This window comes from Ursus maritimus, unplaced genomic scaffold (genome assembly GCF_017311325.1).
Source record: "Ursus maritimus isolate PB19 unplaced genomic scaffold, ASM1731132v1 scaffold_2, whole genome shotgun sequence".
Taxonomy (NCBI): Eukaryota; Metazoa; Chordata; class Mammalia; order Carnivora; family Ursidae; genus Ursus; species Ursus maritimus.
In genome coordinates this window covers 87,421,149-87,434,078 of record NW_024424452.1, presented here as the reverse complement: position 1 = coordinate 87,434,078, position 12,930 = coordinate 87,421,149, and the positions used below count along the sequence as shown (strand labels likewise).

General features: G+C 43.7%; 1 long non-coding RNA gene across 1 annotated transcript in view; it reads right to left on the bottom strand.

Moving 5' to 3' along the window:
- Positions 1-208: 208 nt before the first annotated feature.
- Positions 209-12,930, bottom strand: part of LOC121104017 — a 54,805-nt gene continuing 42,083 nt past the window's right edge. Inside the window, exon 3 of the long non-coding RNA XR_005836394.1 lies at positions 209-609. This is a non-coding gene — a long non-coding RNA (uncharacterized LOC121104017). The remainder of the gene's footprint in view (positions 610-12,930) is intronic.

The following is a 12,930-nucleotide window of genomic DNA, read 5'->3' as shown; positions in this document are numbered from 1 at the left end:
ATAAGAAATAGCAAGGAGATCGGTAGAAGGAAGGGAAGAATGAAGGGGGGGTAAACAGAAGGGGGAATGAACCATGAGAGACTGTGGACTCTGGGAAACAAACTGAGGGCTTCAGAGGGGAGGGGGGTGGGGGATTGCGATAGGCTGGTGATGGGTATTAAGGAGGGCACGTATTGCATGGTGCACTGGGTGTTATACGCAAATAATGAATCATGGAACTTTACAGCAAAAACTAAGGATGTACTGTATGATGCTAACATAACATAATGAAAAATTATTATAAAAAATAAAAAATAAAGTTCTGTTCTTATCTGGTGAGTTCTGTTCTTATTTGGTTATTCAACCTCTTTCAAAGTCCATTACTTGAACTGCATTTCCCACCCACACCCATCCTCTCAAGCTCTGGATTCGAGTCTTGTGGGTGGGTTGATTGGTTTTTCTGTTGCCATGGCTGGATATGTGGATGCCTGAGAGACAGTCTAGCCCATGACCTTTAGTTTGGGGAAACTTTCCAGGGCTGTAATTACCTGGGACTTACCTCCATCAAAGGCATGTTTTGATCCATCAACCCCTTGTCCTGGCCCAACCCTTTCAGTTCCTGTAAGTCACCTTTGGGTAAAATAAAGATAACATGTATTAATTTTTCTCTTTTAAACAATTGGAAAAATATGACCAAGCCTTTGAGGGCGGGGGGAACCTTTCCCTGACCCCTTTGATCCATTTCCTTGTGAGTTATAAATTCCTGGTAGTATTTCTTTAATGTGGTAGCACTTTACGCTGTATTATTCCATAACTGCTCTTAACCCTTTTGACCCAATCGTTTCTGCTTTCATTCATTTTTTAAGAATTCTTTTCAAACACTTTCATGTCCATAAGTTTATTTTAGTTTAAAAGATAGTCCCAAGTTGTGCGAAGGGTGTTATTAGCTCCATTCTTACAGATTCAAAAACTGAAGCCCAGAGATGTCAAGAGATTCGTTCAGGTTCTTACAGCTTATTAGTGGTCAGCCTAAATATAAATTCTTCTGACTGCCGGGCTCATGATCTATGTGCTACGTTTCACTGGCTGCCTATTATTATTCTTCCTCTCTTCTTCCTTTGCTGGTCTCAATGTTTCTTCTTCTCAACTCATTTTAACCTTCATCCACAATTTCTCCACCTTTCAAAGCCCTCCCCCCGGTCCAGCCATAATCCTGCCATGTACTCTCTGAGACAGCCACGCCCACCTCTGGCCTCGACTGCATCCCTCCTTGCTGGACCAAGGGGATCATGTCCTGAGAGCCTCTCTTCTCTTCGTGTGCTTGGTTCCATGTCCTGATCTTTTTCCATAATCTTTTGAGCCACAGCCCACTTGATGATATGGAGACGAAGGTGACCTTTGTCTGCTCTGAGGGAGAGCAGTGAACCTGAGATGTCCAAAGTCGAGGTTCCCAGCCACAATTCTCTTTGGCTTTAGAGCACCCACAGTGAGCTCCGGAGACACTGGGAATTTTTCAAAGAAGGGCCAGTGTTAATTACCCTGATTTTTCTTAAATCAGAAAATGTTAGAGCTGGAAGATATGATCTTTTCCATCCTTCTCATCATGGATGAAGACACTGAGGCCCAGAGAGGTGTCCGAAATTCAACCCCCTTCCCGGGGTTTCAGTATTTGGTAATGAGCATCATAGGATCCTGAAATGATAGGATCATTTCAGTCGTGAAAGAGTTGGGACTCATTGGCTAATTTCTCTCTAAGGCCTTACTGGATCATTGCTTGCCCACATTACTGGAATATCATCAGATACAGTGAAGGACCAGGAAACACAAGAACGCAATTATGTAAGATTTTTCTTCTGAAACTTACCTCTGTCTTTTTTTGAGCTAGGTGGTAGCTCCACACTGAGTTTTGTGTGCATCTCTGCAATGACCCTTAATCTTTCATTCATTCGCTCGTTTAACCGACGTTGGTCAAGTGAGGCAATCTCTAAGTAGCCCATATTTTTTCTAGAACCTAGGTTATTTTCTAGATCACCATCTGCCTGCCCAAAGGGACATACCAGGAGGCACTATAATACAGCCTAAGGAAGTAGGCCCCAGGGTACAGGAAAGCACCAGGGCAGATGCCCTACTCAGACCTGACGTGAACCTGAGTGTGTGTGTGTGTGCGTGCACACGTGTGGGTGGGGTGGGGGGAGGGTAGTCAGGAAAGGTTTACACAAGGAGGCAACTGACTTCTGGATGGAATATGGAGGGATGGGCAGAAATGAGCCACTCTTTCATTTATTCAATAAATACTTACCGAGTACTCTATGGGCCAAGCAGTGTGTTAAGGCATTCCCAGTTCAGAGTGGATGGAAACATTGAAAGTCCCTGATTCATTGGCCCTCACAGTTTAGTTGGGAGTCAGTCTCTGAAAGGTGAACAAACATTACGAAGTGTGACATGCTAGGAAGAAAGGACAAGGGTGCTGAGATAGAGAACAAGGAGGAGAAAGGTTTTAAGAATCAGGAAGGGTCTCACGGAGGAGCTGATGATAGATAAGACCTAAGAGACACAAATGAATTAACCATGGGAAAGTCAGGTAAGAGGGGCCATTCCAGACAGGGGGTCTGGATGTGCAAAGGCCCTGAAGCAGAAAACTGCCAAGCCTGCTTTACTAACTGCAACAAGGCAGGTGTGTCTGGTGCAAGGTGAATAAGAAGAGGAGAGAGGCATGATAGACTGCTAGGGAGCACAGCAGGGACCAGCGTGCATCAGGGTGTAGTTAGCCAAAGTTAAAACCAGTAGCAGGGACTTGCCAAGCAGAAGGAATAGCCCATGCAAAGCCTAGAAGTGTGAAAACGTTGGCAGTTGCAGGAATCAGTAAGCGAGCATGGAGGCCTACAGCTTGGTGGCTTGTACTCCATACACAGTATGAGTTATGCATCTAGAGGCTTCAGTCATTCCTAACCTGGGTCTAATAAGCCTTTCGAACAGGCTAAAGCCCTTGATTGTCTCCCTGGTCATTTGAATGGCTGTCATTCCAGCCTTTCTCCTCAGCAGCTGGAAGCAAAACTCCAGACAGCCCACTGGAGACAGAGGCTCACCCAGTATGCCAAACTGGGTGCAAACAAGCTCGGCAGCCCCATGACATACATAGAAATTCAGAACTGAGAATGCAAGGACAGCTGGCCAGCAGGGAGGCAGGCACGGGGCCAATGCTTCGTGTTTGGATGACAAGGGCAGAAAGAATAAAATGCAAGAGAAAACAAGGACTCTCTCTTCAAAGAGTTGGGAAACACGCTCTGCTTCCCTTCACTTCCCAACTCGGGAGGCCGGCAGCAGTGGGACAAGAGGTCAGGAGGAAGCATTCAGTCCCGGACACCCTGCCTGCTACCAGGAGACCTGCTGGGGTGGATGCCACCGGGCCGGATGCCGGAAAGGGGAGACACAGGATGCGGTGCCCAGGCCCTGCCGATGCCAGGGCCTGCCCCAAAGAACTGGACATCAGTAAACAGAAAACCATTCACACCCTGCAGCAGGCAGGGTTCCTATGGCAACCAGTGGCTCCCCAGCAACTTCACATCCCTTCTCTTCCTGGACGAAACTTTCCATTTGATCTCTTTGGGGAAAGTACAGTTTGGATAAGAGGGGCTGGGAGGGGGTGGATATTGAAGAGGGTATTGAGATGTGACAAGAAGAAGTCTGGTTTTCATATTAAGTTTGAGAATGAAAAGCCAGTGGCTCTCTGGGAAAGAGATATAATCAAATTGTGTGTGTGTGTGTGTGTGTGTGTGTGTGTGTGTGTGTGTGTGTGTATTTAATCCTGACTTTGCTTTCAGTTCTGGCATTTGCCCGAAGCTCTTTCAGAGCCAAAGGCCACTGGTCACTGCTTCCTCCTGGCCCTTCCCTAGCCATCACTCTTGCCGGCTGAAAGAGAAGCTCCGCTGTCTGATACTGTTCCCAAGTCCGAGCTGGCTGAAGTCCCACTGCCCTTCAGGGGCTGACAGATTAAGGAACAGGGAAAGGCACCCTGGGATGTTAAAGAAAGTCGACTCCTGGCCCCCACCTCTGGGATTCGGAGTGGTTAAGATTTAGCGATGTTCCCAAATCTGCGCTTTTCATAAGCACCCTAGTTGACACAGGTTTTGATGGATGCTGAACACATGCTAAAGAAAGACTGTTGTCAGGGTCACCTGATTGGCACATAGTCCAAGTCTGTGGGATAAACAGACTTCCAAGCATATAAGCCGAAATTCAGGCCTGAATGCGGACACATTGGAGAAAATATACCTTTGTGGAAGGACAGGTCTTTCCCACCCCCAAAAATGCGTGCACTCCAGGCCACTTGGAGGTGCTGAGTTTCCTCCAGCATCTTTTAGCGGACACTAAAACTTTGCAAAAGAAGGAGGTTCTAGTTCTCCTCCTAGTGGAATGTGTGCTATGTCCCTTCTTCAAAGTCACTCCAATATCTCCAAGAAATGCAAGGCTTGACTTAAGTTAAAAATGGGTTAGCTGGTTGTCATTTCTGAGTCTAACAACACAAACAAGAAACAGGGGAAGTCACATGAAACGAACCAGAAAATGAACAGAAATGAGCATGACCAAGAAAACTGGAAGGAATTTCCCTCATGTTGGAAATGGAGGAAACGTTTGTGTTGACCTTGCTTTCCTCTTTGGCGATGATTCGTTTTAAGTGCAGTTGTTTTTATTTTTGTGGGCAGTGACTATATTGCGCTCTGAGCCTCATCTGGCCCTCGGTCACCCCGCCATTTAAGGCAAATAAATTAAGAAATCACCAAAGGAATATTTTAATTCTTAAAGAAATCGACAAGGAGTACATAGAGAGGAAAAAGCAGGAAGTGACTGACCTCTTCTCTAGAGACAAAGATGAGTGATAACTTGCAGAGAAAATGTGCCGACATCATTTATTCAAAGTTAACATACAGAAATTTCCCTGAAGGGACCATCCACGGCTCAATACCCACGTGTTAGAAAACTTTCATACTACCTTGTACAAGTTCACAGGGGCTGGTTTTAACAAAGGGATCATGTCATTATTATTATTATTTTTGTATCCATCATACTATGCAGCATGGTTTCTGGCCATCTGGTAGGTACTCAAAAAGTCATTCTTAATTGGTGGACTTTAAGAAGCCATTCGAATGGCTTTAATGCCTCAATAAGCTATTTTCAGGCTACATTTACTAGACATTGCCTCCAGGGTGAGATGACAAAGAAAGAGGCCGGCAGGATTTCTTCTGTGTGCTTGCTGTGCCTGCGATAACTCTCTGGAGAGACTGACCCAGTGAGATCTTTTGGAGGCGCCCACCTGCAAGACCGCGCTTGACCACACGTTAGGCTTCTGAGTTGGAAAAGTAAATGAAACCAGCACAGAAGAGTGCTGAAGAGCGCAGGCTCTGCTTACCGCCGTCTGAGCTGGCATCCCAGCGCTACCATCTACTCGCTACGTGACTCCGTACCAATTACTCAGCCTGTAGCCTGTCCTCATCCGTGACACGGGGATCATAATAGAAATGGTCATAGGGTTGCAGTAAAGATTAAATGACAGAATGTATGTAAAACATTTAGAAAATAGGCCAGTCCACAGTAAGAGTGTATAATATTAGCTATCGTTAGCATTACTGAGTGGTAATCAGAACTGGATTGGCTCATGAACAAAGGCTGAGGACTACAGCCATGGCTCAGCCCCACAGACACACTCAGGTGGGACTCTATCTTGTCTGTGTCTCCTACCCAAGTTGCTAAACATGAAGATTCTCCGCCAACTTTATTCCCAGTCTCATTTCTAACTCCATTCTGTAAAAACGTCCTGTTCACATTCTTCCCAAGCATCTAAAGCATTTAGAACCTGGATAAGTGAGGAAAAGAGAGCAGCACAGAGCAAAATGTTTGCTCCAGAAATCACAGCGAAGTTGCATTAAAAATAATGAGGGCTTTGGCATGAGAGAAAAAGAGGAATTAAAACAGGCCCATTTTCTTGTTTCCCACTCATGACGCTAAAATGAAGCCCTGAGAGAGACGATTCAGTTAGTTTTCAAGGGAAACCAGGTCCTACTTCTGGGGATAAGGATTAGAGGGAACGTGTCAACAGGTTTTGAAGTTTGGCATTCTTAAAAAACAAAAACAGGGGCGCCTGGGTGGCTCAGTCGTTAAGCGTCTGCCTTCGGCTCCGGGTGTGATCCCGGCGTTATGGGATCGAGCCCCACATCAGGCTCCTCCACTGGGAGCCTGCTTCTTCCTCTCCCACTCCCCCTGCTTGTATTCCCTCTCTCGCTGGCTATCTCTCTATCAAATAAATAAATAAAAATCTTTAAAAAAAATACAAAAACATGTCATTCGAATCTTTTCAAACTCCCAGGCAGCATAAGAGTGCCAGAGAGGTCAGCCATCAGACAGTTTTGGCTGTGGGATTTTTGATCCACTATCTCCAGGTTTTCTATGGACAGTAATAGCTTCATAAAATTCTTCCCTCTGCTGCTGGTCCAAAATGAGCATTATGCCCTGAATGCCAAGGGAGAGCAGTAAGTATTTTTAACATAACATCTGAGTATACATACATACGATGGAATATCATTCAGCCTTAAAAAGGAAGGGAATTCTGACATATTCTACAGCGTGGATGAACCTTGAAAACATGTTACATGAAATAAACCAGAAACGAAAGGACAAATACCATAATTCCATTTACGTGAAGTACCTAGGGGAGTCAGATTCACAGAGACAGAAAGTAGAATGGCGGTGGCCAAGGGTGGCCGGGAGGGGCAAATGGGGAGTTGTTTAATGGGTACAGAGTTTCTGTTTGAGATGACAACAAAGTTCCAGAGGTGATGGCAGTGATGGCTGCACAGCAATGTGAACGTACTTCATGCAACTCTACAAGTAAAAAGGGCTAAGACGGTAATTTTGTGTTGGGTCTATTTTACCACAATAAAAAACCATCTGAAGCACGAAGAAAAATGGTGTCCAAGTAATGGAAGAAGTTTCCGCTCCCCTCTGCACAAGCAGCTCTGCTCTGGCCCTGTGATATGACGGTTGCTCTTCGCCAATCTTGTAGGCAAATGTTCGACAGTGTTTTTCAATGGATGTCCTCAGAAGCATGTGGAATCTGCTCTGAGCTTCTGACTTGTCTTACCAGTTCTGATGCCTGCTCCTCCAGAGCGTTCCACGAGGGTGGTCGAAGGAACAGAAGGAGAGCAAGGTGGCTGAACTCCAGAGCATTTTCCTGGAGAGCATATGGCAGCAGACTTCCCAAGAGAAATGTAGGTTCTTGGAGTCTCTGGGTTTAACCAAAAAGCATTTCTCTCCAGTTCCCTAAATAAGCAATAGACTTGCCACCTGCCAACTACAACGGTTTTGGAGACAGTGGAATCAAACTTCGATTTAAAATTTGAGTAGCTTTCAAATTATTTGTATTGCAACCTCACAGCAAGAAATGCATTTGACATCGTGATGTGGTGTGTGCATGCATATTGCTGAATTATATAACTGAAAGAACAGTTTCTCCAAATAAAACTTACCCTTATTACATGCAGGGCATTGCAATATTTTATCTTCCTTTCTTCTTGGGTCTGTTCTACCCTGTTGCATTTTTAAAATATCGGTTGTACTCTATTAAATTTGTTTCACAACCCTCAAATGGGTTCTGATCTGCAGTTTGAAAAATGCTACAATGTGTTGACTGCTCCAGCCACCGGGTTAACACTAAATTGCTCTCTCCGGAAGGTCAACCACAGGTGAAACTCTCTGCTGGCAAGAGGAGGCTTCGGGTCAGTATCTCTTCACTCTCAGAGGGAAAGAGCCTGATGTGGCAACACAGGGACTTATTGCGAAACGAGTGTGCATGGGCCACAGGCCAGAGGCAAGGCTCAGCAGGAGAGGCTTGGATCGTGTGTCTGCCCTTTAGCAGAAACGGTGAATATGCACGTTAGCAAAGTCTACTCTTCTTAGATATCAGCACACAGAATTATCAAATAAAATCTAATTTGGGTGATGGGTAGTAAGGAGGGCACATATTGCATGGTGCACTGGGTGTTATATGCAACTAATGAATCATCGAACTTTACATCGGAAACCGGGGATGTACTGTATGGTGACTAACATAATATAATAAAAAATCATTAAAAAAGAAAAGAAAAGAAAAAAGACAAAAACAAAACTCTGGGGTCTTGCTAAACATTTCAGTAAGGAGAGGAGACCATAGACTATGAGAAATTGAAAGTCAGGTAATGTTGGTAATGTGGTGTTTCCTAGACTTTCAGAGCCTCTGACACCCAATGACCCATCCCGCTTCTGACTGCATTTTTGTTGCTGTATTGTCTAGGGGGCCTGGGAAACAGAATATTGGAATTTCTTGCCTGATTTTTCTGTCTTATATGTTTTGGGGTGGTTTTTTTGTTTGTTTGTTTGTTTGTTTTTCTGTGCAAATCAGAAAGGTCTAGAGGAAGGGACCCCCACTGGAGGAGTGTGTGCTATCTGGCCACTTACAGTCCAATTCAGGATAAAAGGAACTGACATTCATTGAGATCACGTGGGAAAAGACAAATACTGTGACAAGTACCAGGGACCATACAAAAATTATTATTTTTGGCAGATTATGTTGAAATGATTATAGTTTCCAGGGCTCGGACACCGCACTACAACTTCCTTTCAAAAAAAAAAAAAAAAGAAAAGAAAGAAAGGAAGGAAGAAAGAAAGAAAGAAAGAAAAAGAGAAGAAAGAAAAAGAAAAATGATGCCTATCTCTACAAACTCCAGACCCCTCCCTAAGATGGTATAGATGCTAAGAAAGCCGTCCAAGCTACTTTGTTTACCGTGTTCTCAGGCTGCTAAGGTCAAGCTACTCTCTCCCTTCTCGCCTCACCCTCTCACAGATGTACCTAATGATATAAACGGAGGTGGGCTCCTCTGTGCCACTTGGGCAATAAGAGGTTGTGGCTTCCAGGATATAAAATGGAAATTGCCACCATCAGAGTCCGTAGGATGTAGTACGGATACAACACAGTGCAGCTTCCCACCTCCTTTAGTTTCCAGTGACAGAAGGTGAAGCTGGTACAACGTTTAAAGGTCACCTTTTTCCAGTTCCCTCAACACATCATCCCAAGCCCACCTCCTCCAAATCACCGCAATTCATTCTTTCCATTTATTAAATTCCAATAAACATTCTCAGGCCTTGAAGTCTTTACCACAGACTTCAGCGAGTCATTTCTGGGTTTTTTTTCATGCAGGTAGTATTCCATGTTTCTAGCTCGATTGCTCTTTCCCTCTTGGGCTTCCCCCTTGCTTCTTCGTTGGCACATGGCATTGCATTCTAACTGCTTGTGGACTGACTCCACAAGTCTTTACGTTGTGTATGTTTGTTCAGACAGGAACACCGAGCTTAAGAATGTATCTTCTGATCTGAGACAGAGTTCAGCCAGAAAGGAGAAGTGTAAATTTCTGATGAGGAATCTGACCACGTGAAAGAAACTTTGTAGAACTTTTCAAGATATTGCCTGTAATTAGCAAAGGGAGTTGGCTGTGACACTCACAGCTGCCTGAAACAGAAAATGCCCCCTCAGACAGGCTCAGACAGGTTTAAATGTAGTGCATCACATAGCTTAAAGTCCAGAGATATTTTGGGTTCCAGGGGAGATTTGGTCCAGTGCTATTCAGTAATGTCATCAAGGACAGAGGTTATTTCTGTCCTTGCATTCTGCTGCCCTCAGCGCTGGCTTCCTCTGAAGTTTGCTTTTTCTCAATAGAAAAAGATGGCTGCCACTGGACATCAGGCTATGTGCTTCTTGCTCATACCCAGCAGGAGAGAGTGAATGAAAAGTAGCCTCTTCCCAAAGCCCTCTCCTTCAGTCTGATTGGCCAGATTAAGTCATGTGTCTATCACTGGCCCAAAAACAGTTGCCAGGAGAATGCCATATACTGATTGATGTAGATCAAGGTTTCTAGGTAACAACACTATTGATATTTTGGACGGGATTATTCTTTGTTGTAAGGCCATTCTGTGTATGGTAGGGTGTTTGGCAATTTCCCTGGTTATAGCTCTCCATCACCACCAATTATGAGAATTAAAAATGTCTCTAGACATTGCAAAATGTTCCCTAGAGGTAGGGGGAGGTCAAAATTACCCCTGGTTGGGAACCACTAGTGTAGACTAATCAAGTTGCCTATTGGCTCTGTGCCTCAGTTTTCTCATCTGTAAAATGGAAATCATACTAGATTTTTCATATGATCATTATGAGTTAAATGAGTTAATTCATATAACAATGTAGACTATAGTAAGCACTATATAAAAGTTAGCTATTACCTTTATCCACTACTTTTAATGTCAGAGGTGTAGAAGGTATTAAATAAGTATTTTCTCAACGAATGAATGAATCTGGTCGAAAAGTCATTTCTATCCATGTAACACTGAGGTAGTTCAGCAAAGTAACATTCGGTAACGCCACTCCTGTTGTAAATCTCTGAAGCTGGGATTGTACTCTGTGTTTATAGGGCATTTCGTTTCTTCACTTGAGAAGAAACCTAGTGTTCCCACTGGAAATGCCTTCTTATACATGTAAAGGTAAAAGCTGGTGCTATTCAGAATTTATACGACCACTACAGAATGAGAAAGGTGAGCTAGGGTGAATCAGGACCCTTGGATGAAGCTAGGGATCTGCTCATTTAACACACAGAGCAAGTCCTCTCTGCATTGTATCCTGGAAACTCAGCCTGAGAGCATTTCCTGCTGGATGTTGTACTTGGAAATGCAGCCTGAAGTCCAATGACGAACATAATATAATAAAAAATATTATTAAAAATAAATAAAGATGCCGAGAGGAGCATCTTGATGACATAATTAAAAAGTTTATGCATTTTTTTAACTTTGTTACTATTGATAATAATAATGTTTCTATGGGAACAGTGCCCCCCATACAGTGGAAGTTTTAAAAATCACTTTCACATGCCTCTCCGAAGCATTACCGGGTCAAAGGGAGAGTGAATCCGTATCACAAAGAAGTTTTATCGGCGGAAGCTGAGCTTAAGGAGTCCTGAAGGAGAACGTAAAGAGGCCACACACCCTGACCAAAGTTCAAGGCCTGAAAATCACCAGGACTGAGGAAACCAGCTGATGATAATAATAAACCCCTTCACGTGAGGGGGGAGGTGGCACAAGGGCTTCTTTAGGGCCATTTTCAGCAAATTATCACAACTGGTGAGTGGTGAGTGGACCAGGGGCAAATACGATGGTAGAAGTAAGAGCCTCTGGTGAAGCATGGTGGGTTGCAAACATGTGATCGCCACGCCGAAACACTACTGATATGTCAGGGAAAAGATTTAAAAGCCATATTTCACATAAATTACCAAAGACAAAGGAAATGGGACAGAAGGTATCACGAGGTAAGAAATGGGAACCTACGAGTGTGTGTGTGTGTGTGTGTGTGTGTGTGTGTGTGTTAGGGGTACACGCATGTGTGAGGTGTATGGGAATATGGGTGATATATGAGTATATGTAGTGTGCGTGTGAGGCGTATGTGAGGTGTGGATGAGGTATGTCTGCGTGGAAGGAGGTTGTAGGGAGAAACTGATGTCTCTCTCTCACAGTAGGAAGTTGTCTTTGTCTGCTCAGGGTTTCATAACAAAATACCACAGACTGGGTGGCGTAAACAATAGACATTTATTTCTCACAGCTCTGAAGACCGGGAAATCCCAGATCAAGGTGTGGGCCAGTTACATTCCTGGTTGTCTCAAGGATGGCCCCCTTGTCAGCATGTCCTCACATGGCTTTTCCTCTGTGAGCTTTCAGAGACACCCTGGTATCTCTTCTTCCTCATACAAGGGCACTAATCCCATCAGATCAGGCCCCACCCTCATGACCTCACCAGCCTTAGTTACTTACATAAAGGCCCTATCTCCAAATACAGTCACACTGGGGTTTGGGACTCCAACATATACATTTTAGAGGGACACGATTCATTCCATAACAGAAGTCAATAGAAGATATTAAATGGTAACTTCAAGAAATGACATATTATTTAGAAAAATGGTGGTAAATATAACAAGAAATAGCAAAGAGTTAGAAGAGATTGTCCCTGGGGCAAAAAACAAGGGTGCAGAGGACTGAGGCAGGGGATTTATTATTATTATTATTATTATTATTATTATTATTATTATTATTATTTATTCCTGTAGTGCTATTTGCCTTTTAAAACTTGTTACATATATTACCTTTACAAAAATAGAAACTTGATTTAATTTAGAATAATAGTGAAATTGCTGATAATAATTATTATTATATGCCTTTAAAACCCAACTCCTCCATGAATTTTGGTTGGTTAAAGCTGGAAAGAAGAGGGATAAATGGGATACTTGTCATTTATTATCCAAGCTGGGGCACCTCTCAGAATGAAGGGGAACACTTAGCAATTCCCTGGGGATAATAGGTGCAAAATAGGACAGCCTTGGAGAAACTGGGATTTATGGCCAGTCTCATCAAGAGGTAACTAAGTTGGCTTTATTAAAAACAGTGGGGAAGGATTGTTTCAGTGATACAGGGGCAAAGGATGGCTACTCTTCCAGTATTTGCGGATTGATAGGCAAAGAGGTGATCTCAAGTGACATCACCGGGAAGTCTTCCCTGATCCCTCTGCCGGACACCCAGGGCAGAATTCTGTGCCCTTCTATGCTTCCTAAATATCTTCTTTATACCTTTATTGAAGAATTTACTGCACCCTTTTGACACCATGGTTTTCTTGTCTGTGTCCTTGTCTGTGGGCCACCCACCCCCAATGCTGGGCAAAATTTTGAGGGACGAGGACTGTGTTCGTGTCACCTGCTTTCCCAGAGTCTATCATAGTATGATAAACAGGTGCTCAAAATGTTTTTGCTGAATAAATATTGAATAAAAGTACAATGGGGACCATAAAAGCTTTTTTAAAAAAGAAACATAGGCTAGAGAAAGGAGAGCAAGCTATAC